Here is a 13,908-nt window from a genome sequence, read left to right as displayed (position 1 = left end):
AAAAGTTTATTTTTTTTAAGTCAGGCTTCAATATCTGGTACAATCAAAGACAATCAAAGTTAGTTGCCCCACCTTCATATCAACATAAAAATAGGCAGTAAACATACCTCCATGCTCCACAACAGTCTTCAAATGAGACTGCAGATGTGTCTCCACTTTGGCATAGTCACCCACATATAGAGGGCAAAATGGGCAGTGGAGAAGCTGGCAGTCTTCTTGTAAACACTGAGTAGCCCTGGGCCTGTGGCCCCTTGGCAAAATCGAGAGATGCATCTACATATAACAGATAGGAAAAACATTAGTAAAGCTGTACAAACTCTTCCTCATCCTCCCAAGCGCTTTACTAACTGTTGCAATATCTACATGTAATTCCATCCTACAGCGCATGCGCAGAGCATGAAAAGTCAGTCTGCCAAAAAAAACATTGCTAAAACTTTGCAGAACAAGCAGAGCAAATTGACTAACATTCAATGTTAACCACACAATATGATAAAATTCTGGTTCATAACCATTGTGTGAGTCTTCCCCTAGCACTCCAATGTTTCAACTTTTCATTTTGTTTATTGACAGCATGTGGTTCGTTTGACCAGAGACCGTTCACTAAGCTCACGTGTTAAACACCCATTTTAACTTGACCGATCTTTGACCGAACGGTGTAAATTGTGCAAGTGCACAACCACCAGTCCAACGCCTGTAAAACGTACGTCTAATTTATTAGCCAATAAATACATTAGATTTATCTGATATGACATCCTACCGTAGGATGATCTGCGCTGTAAGACAATTTATCAGAACACCGGTCACCATCAAAAGGCCATTAACTTAAGCCATGCCGCTCATCATACACGCAACTTGCCTACCATGAGCTTACAGTAGATGCCATAAATAGAAGACTATGTTGTGTTTGAGTTAACCAACACTAGAACAAGACAACCAATGTTAACATTATCTTGTGGGTCGGCATGATGGACAACGTGACCACTAATTCATGCTTTACCAGATGAGACGCATGCTATACGAAATCGTAATACATTCTAACTACATTCATTGCACCTACCGTGGAAAGGCAGCGTTGTGTTGAACACAAGCAGCTTTCGGAGTGAACTAGCGACGCACCCCACTAACAGTAACGTTTCATAAATTCACAAGTCTGTCCACGGTAGGATTATTTTATCTTTGAGGACGTACATTTGGGCACACAACAGTGAGGCGCCATGACTGCTGGTGCATTGCCGAATGTACCCCTGAAGTGTACCCCTCAACGTCTTTAGAACGTTACGTGTGAATAAGGCGAATTAGCGCCACTAAACCGAAGTATCACCACAGATATTTTCTTCTAAAAGGGCTGCGGTTGGTATCACATTATCACATCCACCAATGTGGCCTCTACCACCATGCAAGCTAGCACGCCAACTCCCATTCGCCGACATCCAAATTAAAAATGCAACTAGGCATACTGTGGTCATTTCATTAGTTACCTGTGATACAAGCTGCACACGAGAGCACTTGGCAAAGTCTTCGCAGTTAAATCCAGAGCTAATATCTGACTTCTCAAACTTCGTCAAACAACGTGTCACATGAAGTGTATGGCTAGCTGCTAACGTAACTGCTAAGACCATGTGTCAAGTGCAGTTTAACTACTAACGTTAACTTAGACATTAGATTTCACTGTGAAGACTTTGCTGACATAAAAAGAGAACGCGATAGCGAGATTAGAACCATACCTGTAGTTTTTGTTGACTATGATACCATTAAGGCAAAATAACTTAAAGAATTTACTGACCGAAATTTGTTCCGGGTTCTGGAGTAAAACTAAACTGCACCGCAAATAGAACTACTCAAACTGCACTCCGATGTAGGCAACACATGGCATGAGCTACAGGCGTACAGGAAGTGGGATAATATCCGACGTGACTAGCGATTGGTCTAGGTGGTTGTACCAGGAACACCCAGTGGGTGTTCGTGTTCAATAACAGATACGCCCACGCCGCAGCGGGACCCCCCTCGTGTGTGTGAGCAATACTGTAGAGTGTTAATGTCTCTCTGTGTGTATGTGTGTGTCTCTCTACGTACAGTGGTGCTCATATGTTTACATACCCCAGCAGAATATACACTTTCTCTGCGATTTCTCACAAAATATGAAGGATTACACAAAACCTTTTTTTTCACTCATTGCTAGTGACTGGCTTAAGACATTTATTAACAATCTTCTGTGTTTACTCTTTCAAAAGCATGATCACAACCCAAACTACCAAAATTACCCTGTTCAAAAGTTTACATACCCTAGTTTCTGATGCTGAATATGGCCCTGTTTAACATCAAGGATAGCTCTAAATTGTTTGTGGTAGTTGTGGATAAGGCTCTTAATGTTCTCAGATGACAAAACAGCACATTCTTCCTGGCAAAATGGTTGTTTCCTATAATATCTTTGGGTGTCTTGCTGGAGCCTCACATTTGAGGTTTCCCCTGAGTGGCTCAATGATGTTGAGATCAGGAGAGTGAGATGATCGCTCAAAAACCTTCATTTTATTCTTTCTGAAGCTAATTACGGGTGGATTTGGCTTTCTGTGTCGAAATATTGTCATGTTGTCACTGTTGGAATTTCAATTCAGAAATGCAATATGAGGAGGTTTGGTTGGAATCAAGCCATTGGGCAAGGGAATCATTGCATTGCAATGATCATTGCAAGGGAAATTGTTCAGGAGGCATTGGACAACCAAAAAATAACTTCAGGTGAAATATAGGACAACATGAAAAAATGTTTTAAACGGTACAGCAAAGAGACACTTGAGGAAAGATGGCCTGTCGGGGGTTGCCAGGAGAAAGCCATTACTACAAAAATGCAAACATGTTATTTTGCATATGATACACCAAATAGCATAGTGAGAAGCATCAGAATGCCTGTGACAAAGTAATTTGGAAAAATGAGATCAATATGGAACTTTTTTCCGCCACTATTAAAGTGCCCATGGCGTAAAATTTTGACCTTAAGATGTTTTGGGGCCTTAAAATGAGTTACTCTGACCTCCTGAAGCCATCCCAGTGGTTTGCAATGTGTTACTGTGTACACCGAGCTGTGCTGGAGGTTCCTCCCACTTTGTAAACAAACTCTGACTCAGCATCCAATTGACGCAAAGCTCGTGTGTGCCCGAGATGACGTCCTGCCCTCGTTCGCTCTCAACTCGTCCACGCCCTCTCTCCACCCACTAGCACGCCCATTCATTTGAAAACTCTATAAATACCAGCAGAACACCACATACGTGCCTGTTCAATGTCTGAGGGAACATTTTCCGGATTAATGCTTTCACAATCTGGGACAATACAGAGCAAGTTATGGCCAACACCTGACGCTGAAGTCTGGATCAATACCACCAAGCCTCCTGAACAAGTAAGTCATGAAAAGCTTCCAGTCTGTATAACAGTGTCATGGCTAACTAGCCTGCAGTATTAGCTGTGGGGGAAAACCCCCATACATTAGCCATGGAAGCTACACTGCTACAAAAGCAATAGCCATACCTGTACTCTGTCTTGTTTTTCTTGGGAAATCGACTGTAAAATATGACCATGGTCTTTTGAACTTACATGTACATCAAGCATGAGCACAATTAACTAAATAGTTTCGATGGAAATGAAACCTTGACGACCGGGCTAGCGGCTATGTTAGCCCACCTGCCCTGTCAAATAACACGGGCATCCAGCTAGCTAGCTAACAAGGAATGTGATGTTGACAATTATTCTTTTACAATTATTAACACCGATTCAACAAGACCAAAATTTCTCAACATTTCGTTGGTTGACCAAGGAGGGTCCTTTGGTTGAAAACAAGGCATTTTAAAATGTTGCTGGTGAAAACACGATTTATTTAGGAAACCCTTTTTGTTGGCTGTGGTGCATGGTGCTGTACATATTCATTCCTATGGAGACTGTTCGTAGTTTCAGCTAGGGATGTTATAACTTGAGCTAACAGGTGTTAGAACTAACCGTATGTTCGGAAAGATCAGTTGTGACTAGCGATACACACCGAACTCATGAATTGGCATTTGACCAGGCAAGCCTTTGACTCGATGTGGTCACCTAACTATACCGAGTGTAGAGCTACTGGCCACTGCATTGAAACGTAGCTGGTTACAGTAATTACTCAGCGAGATGTGCGTGAATGCACGAGCTCAGCTGACATATCCAACACAGACATCAAGCAGTTGTTATAGGCTGCTATTTAGTGCTTGTGACGGCATTTGATTGCGTTTTTGTTTTCATCATATAACACATTTGGCATAACCTCTGGTAGGTACACAGAATACAGCAGTCGGATCACTTGTCCATCTTGCATTGCTCCAGGGCAGGCAGCTGTTGAGTTACGTGTGAGTTGCTATGCAACCTGCTCCCACTGTCTGTCACATTTTCATTCATATCCGTGAATAGCTTGGAAAGCCAGATGCAGTCGAATATTAGGTTTATGTTTCCTTGACATTTCTGTCTCTGTTCTGACTCAGACCATTTTCTTGTATAGAATTTGAGAGGCTTATTGTACATCATTGAAAGTTATATTCTGTATTTCTTCCTAATGTCCGCAATTCTCATCTACAGAAGTTCCTGAAGAAAGCAACATGATGAAGCAAAACTCCTCCCTCACCACTACGTTGGAGTCTTCCCATTCAGTAATCACCCAATTTGCTCCAAAGAATCAAACACAAGCAGGTACCAGTAATTTGAGTGCTTCTGTGTCTTCACCTTTTATCCGTGGTGCTCATCAGTGTAGGGGCTCTCAAACTTGGTCCAGGTAGACAGATGCAGAGGCACTAAAGGTTGCAATTTATACGCCCTGAAGAAGGCCATAAGGGCCGAAACGCGTAAGCATTGTAGCCAAATAAAAAAGTAAAAAAAAAAATGCATCTGTCTAACTGTCATGAGCACTCTCTCCCCCTGGTAGCAACCTTAATTACATTCAATTCTCTGCCACTCTGCTCACTCTCTCCCTACTCTGCCTAACGAGCTCCACCTGGCTCCGCCCTGCTCTGCTCTTGTTACCTGGCCAGCTGCACTGCATTTCCCACTCACCATCCTCACCTTGCCTCACTCTGTTCTAATTACTCTGCCAGCTGCACTGCATTTCCCCACTAACCTCTCCCAGTATATCAAGCCCTGTTTTTCAGCCAAGCCCTGTCAGATCGTCTTCAAACCCGGACCAGTAACCTGCCTGTCTGCGCTCTGACTCCTGTTTGTGATACCGATCCTTTCTTGACTGCCTCCTTGTTCTACTGCCCCGACTATCCCGACCTGCCTTCTGGATCTCGACTACTCTCCGATCTTCAGCCCCTCCGGTAACTCGATTCTGCCTTCTGTCTCTCACCACGATATTTGCCCAGCCCTGATCTGTACTTCTGCCTGCCATTCATATTGCTGTTTTGTGTGTGTTCCCCCAGGTCTCCGACCACCAGATGAGCGAGCCCAGACGCTTCACCACCCTCAGCCCGATACGCCGCTCCATCACTGGGGGACACACACACTAAGCACTTGGACTGGACACCCCGGACATTTGGTGACCCCCGGAGCCCAGGTAACCCACAGGACCCTGAAAAACCCCAGAGCCCCAAGCACCCCTGGAACCCCTGACACCCCTGGCACTCCTAGCACCCCTGGAACCGGAACCTCCCAAGACCTCACAATCATCTCACTCCTCTTCCCCCTGAAACCTTCAATAAAGAACTCTGAATTTGAACTTGCGCTCTTGGGTCCTCTTCTGTCCGTGACAGAACGATCTGACCATCATGGACCCAGCGCACTCCCTGACCACGATGGAAGAAAAGCCAGAGATGACTGCCCTACAGCGACTGGAACGCTCTGAGGGAGACATAAATCGGATGGCTGGCGACATCGCTTCCCTTCTCCAGCTAGGCAACCAACAACAACAGCAATTCAACCAGCAGCAACAACAGATCCAGCAGCAACAGCAACAGCTTCAGCAGCAGCAGCAACAGTTTCAGCTACAACAGCAACAGTTCCAACTGCAGCAACAACAGCTAGCCCAAGCCCTGCAACTACTCTCAAACCCGGCTACTCCACCTGCACCCCCCCCTGGTCCTTCTGTTCCTGTACCACCGACACTCCTTCATCCCTCCGCTGGAGGTCCCAATGCTGCAGGCCCGGCAGTGCTGCCACCAGATCCCCACACTCCTGAACCAAAGATTGGGAACCCGGAACGTTTTGATGGCAACCAGAAGCAAGTAAGACCATTCTTGAGCAGCTGCCGAATCCAGTTTGCACTACAGCCCAGGACTTTCTCAACAGAGGGAGCCAAGGTGGGGTATGTCATCACACATCTCACCGGTCGAGCTCGGTTGTGGGGAACGGCGGAATTCGACCGGCAAACCCCAGCCTGTGCCTCCTTCAGTGCCTTTGAGGAGGAGATGTTAAAGGTCTTTGACCTAGGCTCGCCAACAGCCGAAGCGTCACAAGCTCTGCTCACCAATCGGACAGTGGCAGACTTCTCCATTGACTTTCGTACCCTGGCCAGTCAAAGCTCGTTTAACCCAGAGGCACTGGTGCAAGCCTTCCTCCATAGCCTGGCGGACTATATCAAAGACGAGCTTGTTTCCCATGACCCGCCCTCAACGCTTGATGCCGCCATTGACCTTGCCGTCCGCATTGACCGCCGTATACAGACCCGGAGGAGGGAGAAGGGCCGTCTCAGTCAACCTGCCATCCGCACTCGGGTCGATACCGCCTCTGTCCAGCCCCTGCCTGTCAAGTCCCAAAGCCAACTCAATCAGCCTGAGCCCATGGAGATTGGCCGTGCCTCTCTGACTCCCGAGGAGCGTCGGCGCCGTCTAAGCTCCAACCTTTGCCTCTACTGTGGTGGTGAAAATCACCGTGTCGCCACTTGTCCGGCAAAAGCCGCAGCTCACCAGGTGTAGGGGAGATCCGGGTGAGCTCAACAAATCTTCAGTCTCCCTCCATCCGAAAAACCCTGCTTCATCTCCGCCTTCAGCTTTCTGACAAGACTCATACATTGGCCGCCCTTGTGGATTCCGGAGCCGAAGCAAACATCATGGACCCTGAGCTTGCACGGCAACTGGGCGTGAACCATCATCAACTGACACAACCCATTCCTGCACGAGCCCTGGATGGGCATCATCTTGGCACTGTCACTCATATCTCCGCCCCTGTGACAATCCTGCTGTCAGGAAACCACCAGGAGTCCATCCAGTTTCACCTCCTACACTCACCTGGCCAACCACTCATTCTTGGATACCCGTGGCTCCGTCAGCACAACCCCCACATCGACTGGGAGACAGGAACAGTCCGTGAGTGGGGAAGGAGTTGTCACCAGACCTGTTTAAGGGGGGCCACCCTGCCCGTTCACCGGGAAAGACCTAGCGCTACCCCCGACATATCCAATGTTCCGGCCTGTTACCACAGCCTGAAAGAGGTGTTCAACAAATCCAAGGCAACATCTCTACCCCCACACAGACCCTATGACTGCGCGATTGATCTCCTGCCTGGCACAGCACCTACCAAGGGTCGTCTGTATTCACTGTCAGCCCCGGAAAGAAAGGCCATGGAGGACTACATTAATGACTCTCTTGCCGCCGGGATAATTAGACCGTCATCTTCCCCCGCAGGAGCGGGATTCTTCTTTGTCGGCAAGAAGGACGGTTCTCTTCGTCCATGCATAGATTACCGGGGTCTGAACGACATCACGGTTAAGAATCGCTACCCACTGCCCTTACTTTCGTCTGCCTTCGAACTGCTGCAGGGAGCCACTGTATTCACAAAGCTGGACCTTCGCAATGCCTACCATCTGGTGCGGATGAGGGAGGGAGACGAATGGAAGACAGCGTTCAACACACCAACCGGCCACTATGAATATCTCGTCATGCCCTTCGGCCTCACCAATGCCCCAGCAGTTTTTCAAGCCCTAGTGAATGACATCCTCAGGGACATGCTAAATACGTTCGTATTTGTGTACCTTGACGATATTTTAATATTCTCAAAGACTCTGTCAGAACACACGCACCACGTCCAGTTGGTCCTGCGCCGCCTGCTGGAGAACTCTCTTTTCGTGAAGGCAGAGAAGTGCGAGTTCCATGCCAAAACCGTTTCATTCCTGGGGTATGTGGTGACCGAGGGCAGCATTCAGATGGATCTCACGAAGGTGTCGGCTGTCACTTCCTGGCCAGTTCCTGAGTCTCGGAAAAAGTTGCAACAGTTCCTGGGCTTTGCCAACTTTTATAGGAGATTCATCAGAAACTATAGCACAGTGGCTGCACCCCTCACGGCGCTAACCAGCACTAAACAACCGTACCAATGGACATCAGCTGCTGATAAGGCCTTCAATATCCTCAAGACATGTTTCACTTCTGCTCCCATCCTCCAGATGCCAGATGCAGCAAGGCAGTTTGTGGTGGAGGTAGATGCTTCGGACGTGGGAGTGGGTGCAGTGCTTTCTCAAAGAGCAGCTGAGGATGGCAAGATGCACCCCTGTGCCTTCTACTCCCGTCGGCTAACCCCTGCCGAATGCAACTACGACATTGGGAACCGCGAGCTGTTGGCTGTCAAGCTCGCCCTTGAAGAATGGCGGCACTGGTTAGAGGGGTCAAAGGAACCATTCGTAGTGTGGACAGACCACAAAAACCTGGGGCCTCATTTATCAAGCGTTCTTAGGCACAGATCTGTGCGTAAAGCGTGCGTGCGATCATTCCTGAGCAAAGTGTGGGATTTATGAACATGTACTTGAACGTAGAAATGTGCTTAAATCTACGCACACCTCAGACCATGCGTGTGAGTGGAAGAAACACGAAATTGCAAATAATATTGACCGTGCAAGCTACAGTTTGCTTTGAATGACAATGGAGTATGACAGTGTGCTGTTTTACAGTGTTTCTGTTCATGTGTGTCTCCTTCTTTTACTTATTTTGAAACACGGTCCTCCTCCTGTCGAGAGCACCTCCACTTCTGCCACAGAAATGGTTCTATCTCCGCACTTCCCGCCAGCACTTCGACTGGCGCGTGTGTCCGCGTGTGTTCATGTGTGTCCGAACAGGGTGGCGCCTTCGAATTAACATGGCATTTGAATATATTTTAATACCATATATGGTTACTTGGAGGCGTTTCGGGATGCAAATTACCCCGAATGCGCGCGTGCACAGTGATTTGGAAGGTGTGGGATTTATCATGCAGACGTGTGCGTAGGAACAGCCAACGCACGTTTCATAAATCCCGATTTTTCTGTACTTGCGAACATTCTAAATTTCACTCGTAAGACACACTTTAGAAGACATTCTATGAACTGATGATAAATGAGGCCCCAGGAGTATATCCAAACAGCCAGGAGGCTGAACTCCCGTCAACAGCGGTGGTCTCTGTTCTTTACGCGCTTCAATTTCACGCTCTCCTACCGCCCGGGATCTCGCAACATCAAACCTGATGCTCTTTCCCGGATGTTTCAGAAGGACGAGACCACCGCCATGACAGCCCCCATTCTTCCCAGCCACTTTGTCGTAGCGGCCCTCACCTGGGAGATCGAGAAGCAGGTCATGGAGGCTCTTCGGGACCAGCCAGGCCCAAGCACCAGCGCCCCCAACCGTCTGTTTGTTCCAGCAAATCTCAGGTCACCTGTGATTCAGTGGGGGCACGAATCCCGTCTGGCCTGTCATCCCGGCATCACTCGCACCCTTCATCTGGTCCGCCAGCGGTTCTGGTGGCGGCGGATGAGACGGGATGTCCGAGAATTCATCCGAGCTTGTCCCACTTGTAACCGAAACAAGACCCCCAACCAGCCTCCTGCTGGGTTGCTGCAACCCCTACTCATACCCAAGAGGCCCTGGTCCCACGTTTCACTGGACTTTGTTACGGGCCTTCCGCCCTCTGACGGACACACAGTCATCCTTACCATTGTTGACCGCTTTAGTAAGATGACCCACTTCGTGCCCCTTCCCAAACTACCCTCTGCTAAGGAGACCGCCCAGGTGGTCCTGGAACATGTGTTTCGTATCCATGGCCTACCCCAGGATATAGTGTCAGACCGGGGCCCGCAATTCTCAGCAACCTTTTGGAAGGAGTTCTGTCATCTCCTTGGGGCCACCGCCAGCCTATCGTCTGGATTCCACCCGCAGTCAAACGGCCAGACTGAACGCATGAACCAGGAGCTGGAGAAGGCACTGAGGTGTGTGGCCTCCCAAAATCCCCGGGCCTGGGCTCAACACCTACTCTGGGTGGAATATGCCCATAATTCACTCACCAGTTCCTCCACCGGGCTCTCCCCCTTTCAGTGTGTCTACGGGTATCAACCTCCACTGTTTGCCAGCCAGGAAGCGGATGCCACCTGTCCGTCTGCTCTTGCGTATGCCCGCCGCTGCCGCCGCACTTGGGCCCAGGCTCGCACTGTGCTCCTGAAGTCTGGAACCAGCTACGCCGTCGGTGCCAACCGACGGAGGACCCCAGCACCTACTTACCGGGTTGGTCAGAAGGTCTGGCTGTCTGCCCGGGATCTGCCGCTGCGGGTTGAATCACGAAAGCTGGCCCCTCGCTTCATTGGTCCTTTTCCTGTGCAGAAAGTCATCAGTCCAACGGCGGTCCGACTTCAGTTGCCCGCTTCCATGCGGGTCCACCCCACCTTCCACGTCTCCAAGGTCAAGCCGGTCCATGAAAGTCCCCTGGTCCCTGCAGCTCCGGCGCCACCTCCTCCGCGCCTCGTAGATGGCGGTCCTGTCTTCACCGTCCGGCGGCTGCTCCGCTCTAGGCGAAGGGGTAGGGGTCTCCAGTACCTCGTTGACTGGGAGGGATATGGTCCAGAGGAGAGGACTTGGATCCCGGCCAGGAGGATAGTGGACCGGACCCTCATCACTGACTTCCACCGACTACATCCTGATCAGCCTGCAATCCGTAGGGGCCGTCCAAGAGGGGTCCCTAGCCGCCCTGTGCCTGACCCTGCTCCTGTCTCAGTGCCTGTCCTGTCTCCCGACCGTGACCCTCCAGCTCCTTCTGAGGATGAGGATCTTCACTCGGACCGCTCTGAGGAGTTCTGACCCGCCGCCTGCTCCCCTCCACCCTCCCGGCATGATGTTGTTCTTGGGACTTCTGGGGCCGTCCCTTGGAGGGGGGGTCCTGTCATGAGCACTCTCTCCCCCTGGTAGCAACCTTAATTGCATTCAATTCTCTGCCACTCTGCTCACTCTCTCCCTACTCTGCCTAACGAGCTCCACCTGGCTCCGCCCTGCTCTGCTCTTGTTACCTGGCCAGCTGCACTGCATTTCCCACTCACCATCCTCACCTTGCCTCACTCTGTTCTAATTACTCTGCCAGCTGCACTGCATTTCCCCACTAACCTCTCCCAGTATATCAAGCCCTGTTTTTCAGCCAAGCCCTGTCAGATCGTCTTCAAACCCGGACCAGTAACCTGCCTGTCTGCGCTCTGACTCCTGTTTGTGATACCGATCCTTTCTTGACTGCCTCCTTGTTCTACTGCCCCGACTATCCCGACCTGCCTTCTGGATCTCGACTACTCTCCGATCTTCAGCCCCTCCGGTAACTCGATTCTGCCTTCTGTCTCTCACCACGATATTTGCCCAGCCCTGATCTGTACTTCTGCCTGCCATTCATATTGCTGTTGTGTGTGTGTTCCCCCAGGTCTCCGACCACCAGATGAGCGAGCCCAGACGCTTCACCACCCTCAGCCCGATACGCCGCTCCATCACTGGGGGACACACACACTAAGCACTTGGACTGGACACCCCGGACATTTGGTGACCCCCGGAGCCCAGGTAACCCACAGGACCCTGAAAAACCCCAGAGCCCCAGGCACCCCTGGAACCCCTGACACCCCTGGCACTCCTAGCACCCCTGGAACCGGAACCTCCCAAGACCTCACAATCATCTCACTCCTCTTCCCCCTGAAACCTTCAATAAAGAACTCTGAATTTGAACTTGCGCTCTTGGGTCCTCTTCTGTCCGTGACACTAACTGGAACAAGTTGCTCCAAAGAATGTTGTCTTTCCTTATATGCTGTGCAGGTGAGAAGATGGATCTTGTTCTAGCGCCTGATTTTTTTTTTGTTTTTCTTTTTTAAAGCAGGATTACACTAAAGTGCAAAACATGTAGGCCTACCTTGTTTCCTTTCCACTATCCAAACTCCCATCCTCCTTTGTGCTTGTGGCCTTGTGATGACCTTGCAAAATATGATGTGGTATGCTGATAGATGGGCAATTCAACAACTCGTAGAAGATAAATTCAAATGTCTTTTTTTTTTATTAGTTGTTGTGCATAGCAGGGAAACTTATTTTCTCCATGGATGCTAGGTTGTTGGGCCACAAGCGCAAGTAGAAGACATGAGCTGGGATAATGGAGTGGATACCTTCACTATGCCCCCTGAAAACACTCTTCTGTTGAGATGTCTATATTTGATTTACAAGGCAATGCAACACACACACACACACACACACACACACACACACACACACACACACACACACACACACACACACACACACACACACACACACACACACACACACACACACACACGGTTTCAGGTGATACTTGACTTGATGTAAGTAATTATAACTACACAATACAATTCATGGCATTAGTATAAAATGGCTCTTGCAGTGTTTTAGGAAGGAACCCTTCATATCCTTTCCAATGACAATAACAAGGTTTGTCTTTGAAACTGGCTAACCCTCACCCTCTTGACCAAATGAAAAATAAGAGGGACACTCTGTTCACACATTGTCTTTTGTACCTGCAGACACTTCTTACAGATGGCTGTCCTCTAGAATGAAAATGCACACCAATCACCGGCAAACATCAAAAGCTAATCCAACCTTTGGTAAGATTTGAAAAGAATTCAGTTCAACTAATTCTGACATAACATTTTAATAGTGTTACTTCAATAATTCAAAAATGACATGGCATTCTAAACAATATGTTTCTTTTCCTGTATGCTTTGTGTGGAAAGGTCTTCCGAAACCCTGTGACTAATGCAATGTTGGTGCCCCAGAAGACAAGTCAGCGCAGTTCAGACGAGCCAGCCAGAGGAGGTCACCGCCAGCCTTGTATCGAGGTCCCAACGTCCTTCATCGGGGAACTCGGCATGGATATGCAAGACAACACTCGAATCACTGTTGGACAAATGCCTGAAACGGCTGGAAAAATAGAAAAGATGGTTACAGAGACTGTTATTGCTGTTCTTCTTTCAATACAATATTTGCCTTCCATAAAATATTCCCATGTTCCAATTTAATATTCTTGATGCTGTTGTAAATAAATGTGTACACTGTCTTCACACTGTCTGCATAATTGGATTAGCCGCTTATAGTGATCTTGAACTCTGTAAAAAAAAGTTCCAGCATGCGTTGTGGCTCTCCTGCCTTCTCTCCAAGTTTTAGTGATCTGATAAAGATAAGACATGGCAAGTTTGCTCTTATATGCACAGATGGCGTCAAATGAAAGTAATGCGACCTGAGCTAAGCAGCATAATGTTATCTCTTTCTGTGGGCATTGTCTCAGTTTCCACACTAGCAGCTAACCTTATTACAAAAAAGGCAGTTTTCTGATACTGTTAGCCAGGTTACTCTCAGGTAAACATGAGATGATGCTATTTTCGCAATGGAAACTTAACTGGCAACTATGGATAAATGTGATGTCAACAGAGCATGGAATATTTCACCATTGTATACAACCAGTGGTGTAGTCTACTTTTTATGGTGGGTATACTGTATATTTGAGCATTTTTTGAAGTGGGTATACTGTATATATTTGTGCCATTCAAAACAATGGATCAATCAATTTTAAGTGGGTATACTGAAATCCCTGAAATTTAGAAGTGGGTATACCCGCGTTCTACATAGACAAGCCTACACCACTGTATACAACAGTGTCTCCCAACCAGGGGTACGTTGTGTACCAGTA

At 48.5% G+C, this 13,908-nt stretch overlaps 1 long non-coding RNA gene across 1 annotated transcript; it reads left to right on the top strand.

The window, feature by feature from the left end:
- The first annotated feature begins 2,979 nt into the window (after positions 1 to 2,979).
- LOC134464541 (uncharacterized) lies at positions 2,980 to 13,235 on the top strand. The gene is made up of 4 exons (XR_010037929.1): positions 2,980 to 3,388; positions 4,588 to 4,698; positions 12,746 to 12,826; positions 12,956 to 13,235. It is a non-coding gene; the product is annotated as an uncharacterized LOC134464541 (long non-coding RNA).
- The last annotated feature ends 673 nt before the right edge of the window (positions 13,236 to 13,908 follow it).

This window comes from Engraulis encrasicolus, chromosome 15, assembly GCF_034702125.1.
Source record: "Engraulis encrasicolus isolate BLACKSEA-1 chromosome 15, IST_EnEncr_1.0, whole genome shotgun sequence".
Classification (NCBI taxonomy): domain Eukaryota; kingdom Metazoa; phylum Chordata; class Actinopteri; order Clupeiformes; family Engraulidae; genus Engraulis; species Engraulis encrasicolus.
Note: the sequence above shows the minus strand (reverse complement) of the source record. Positions and strands in the feature narration are given on the sequence as shown.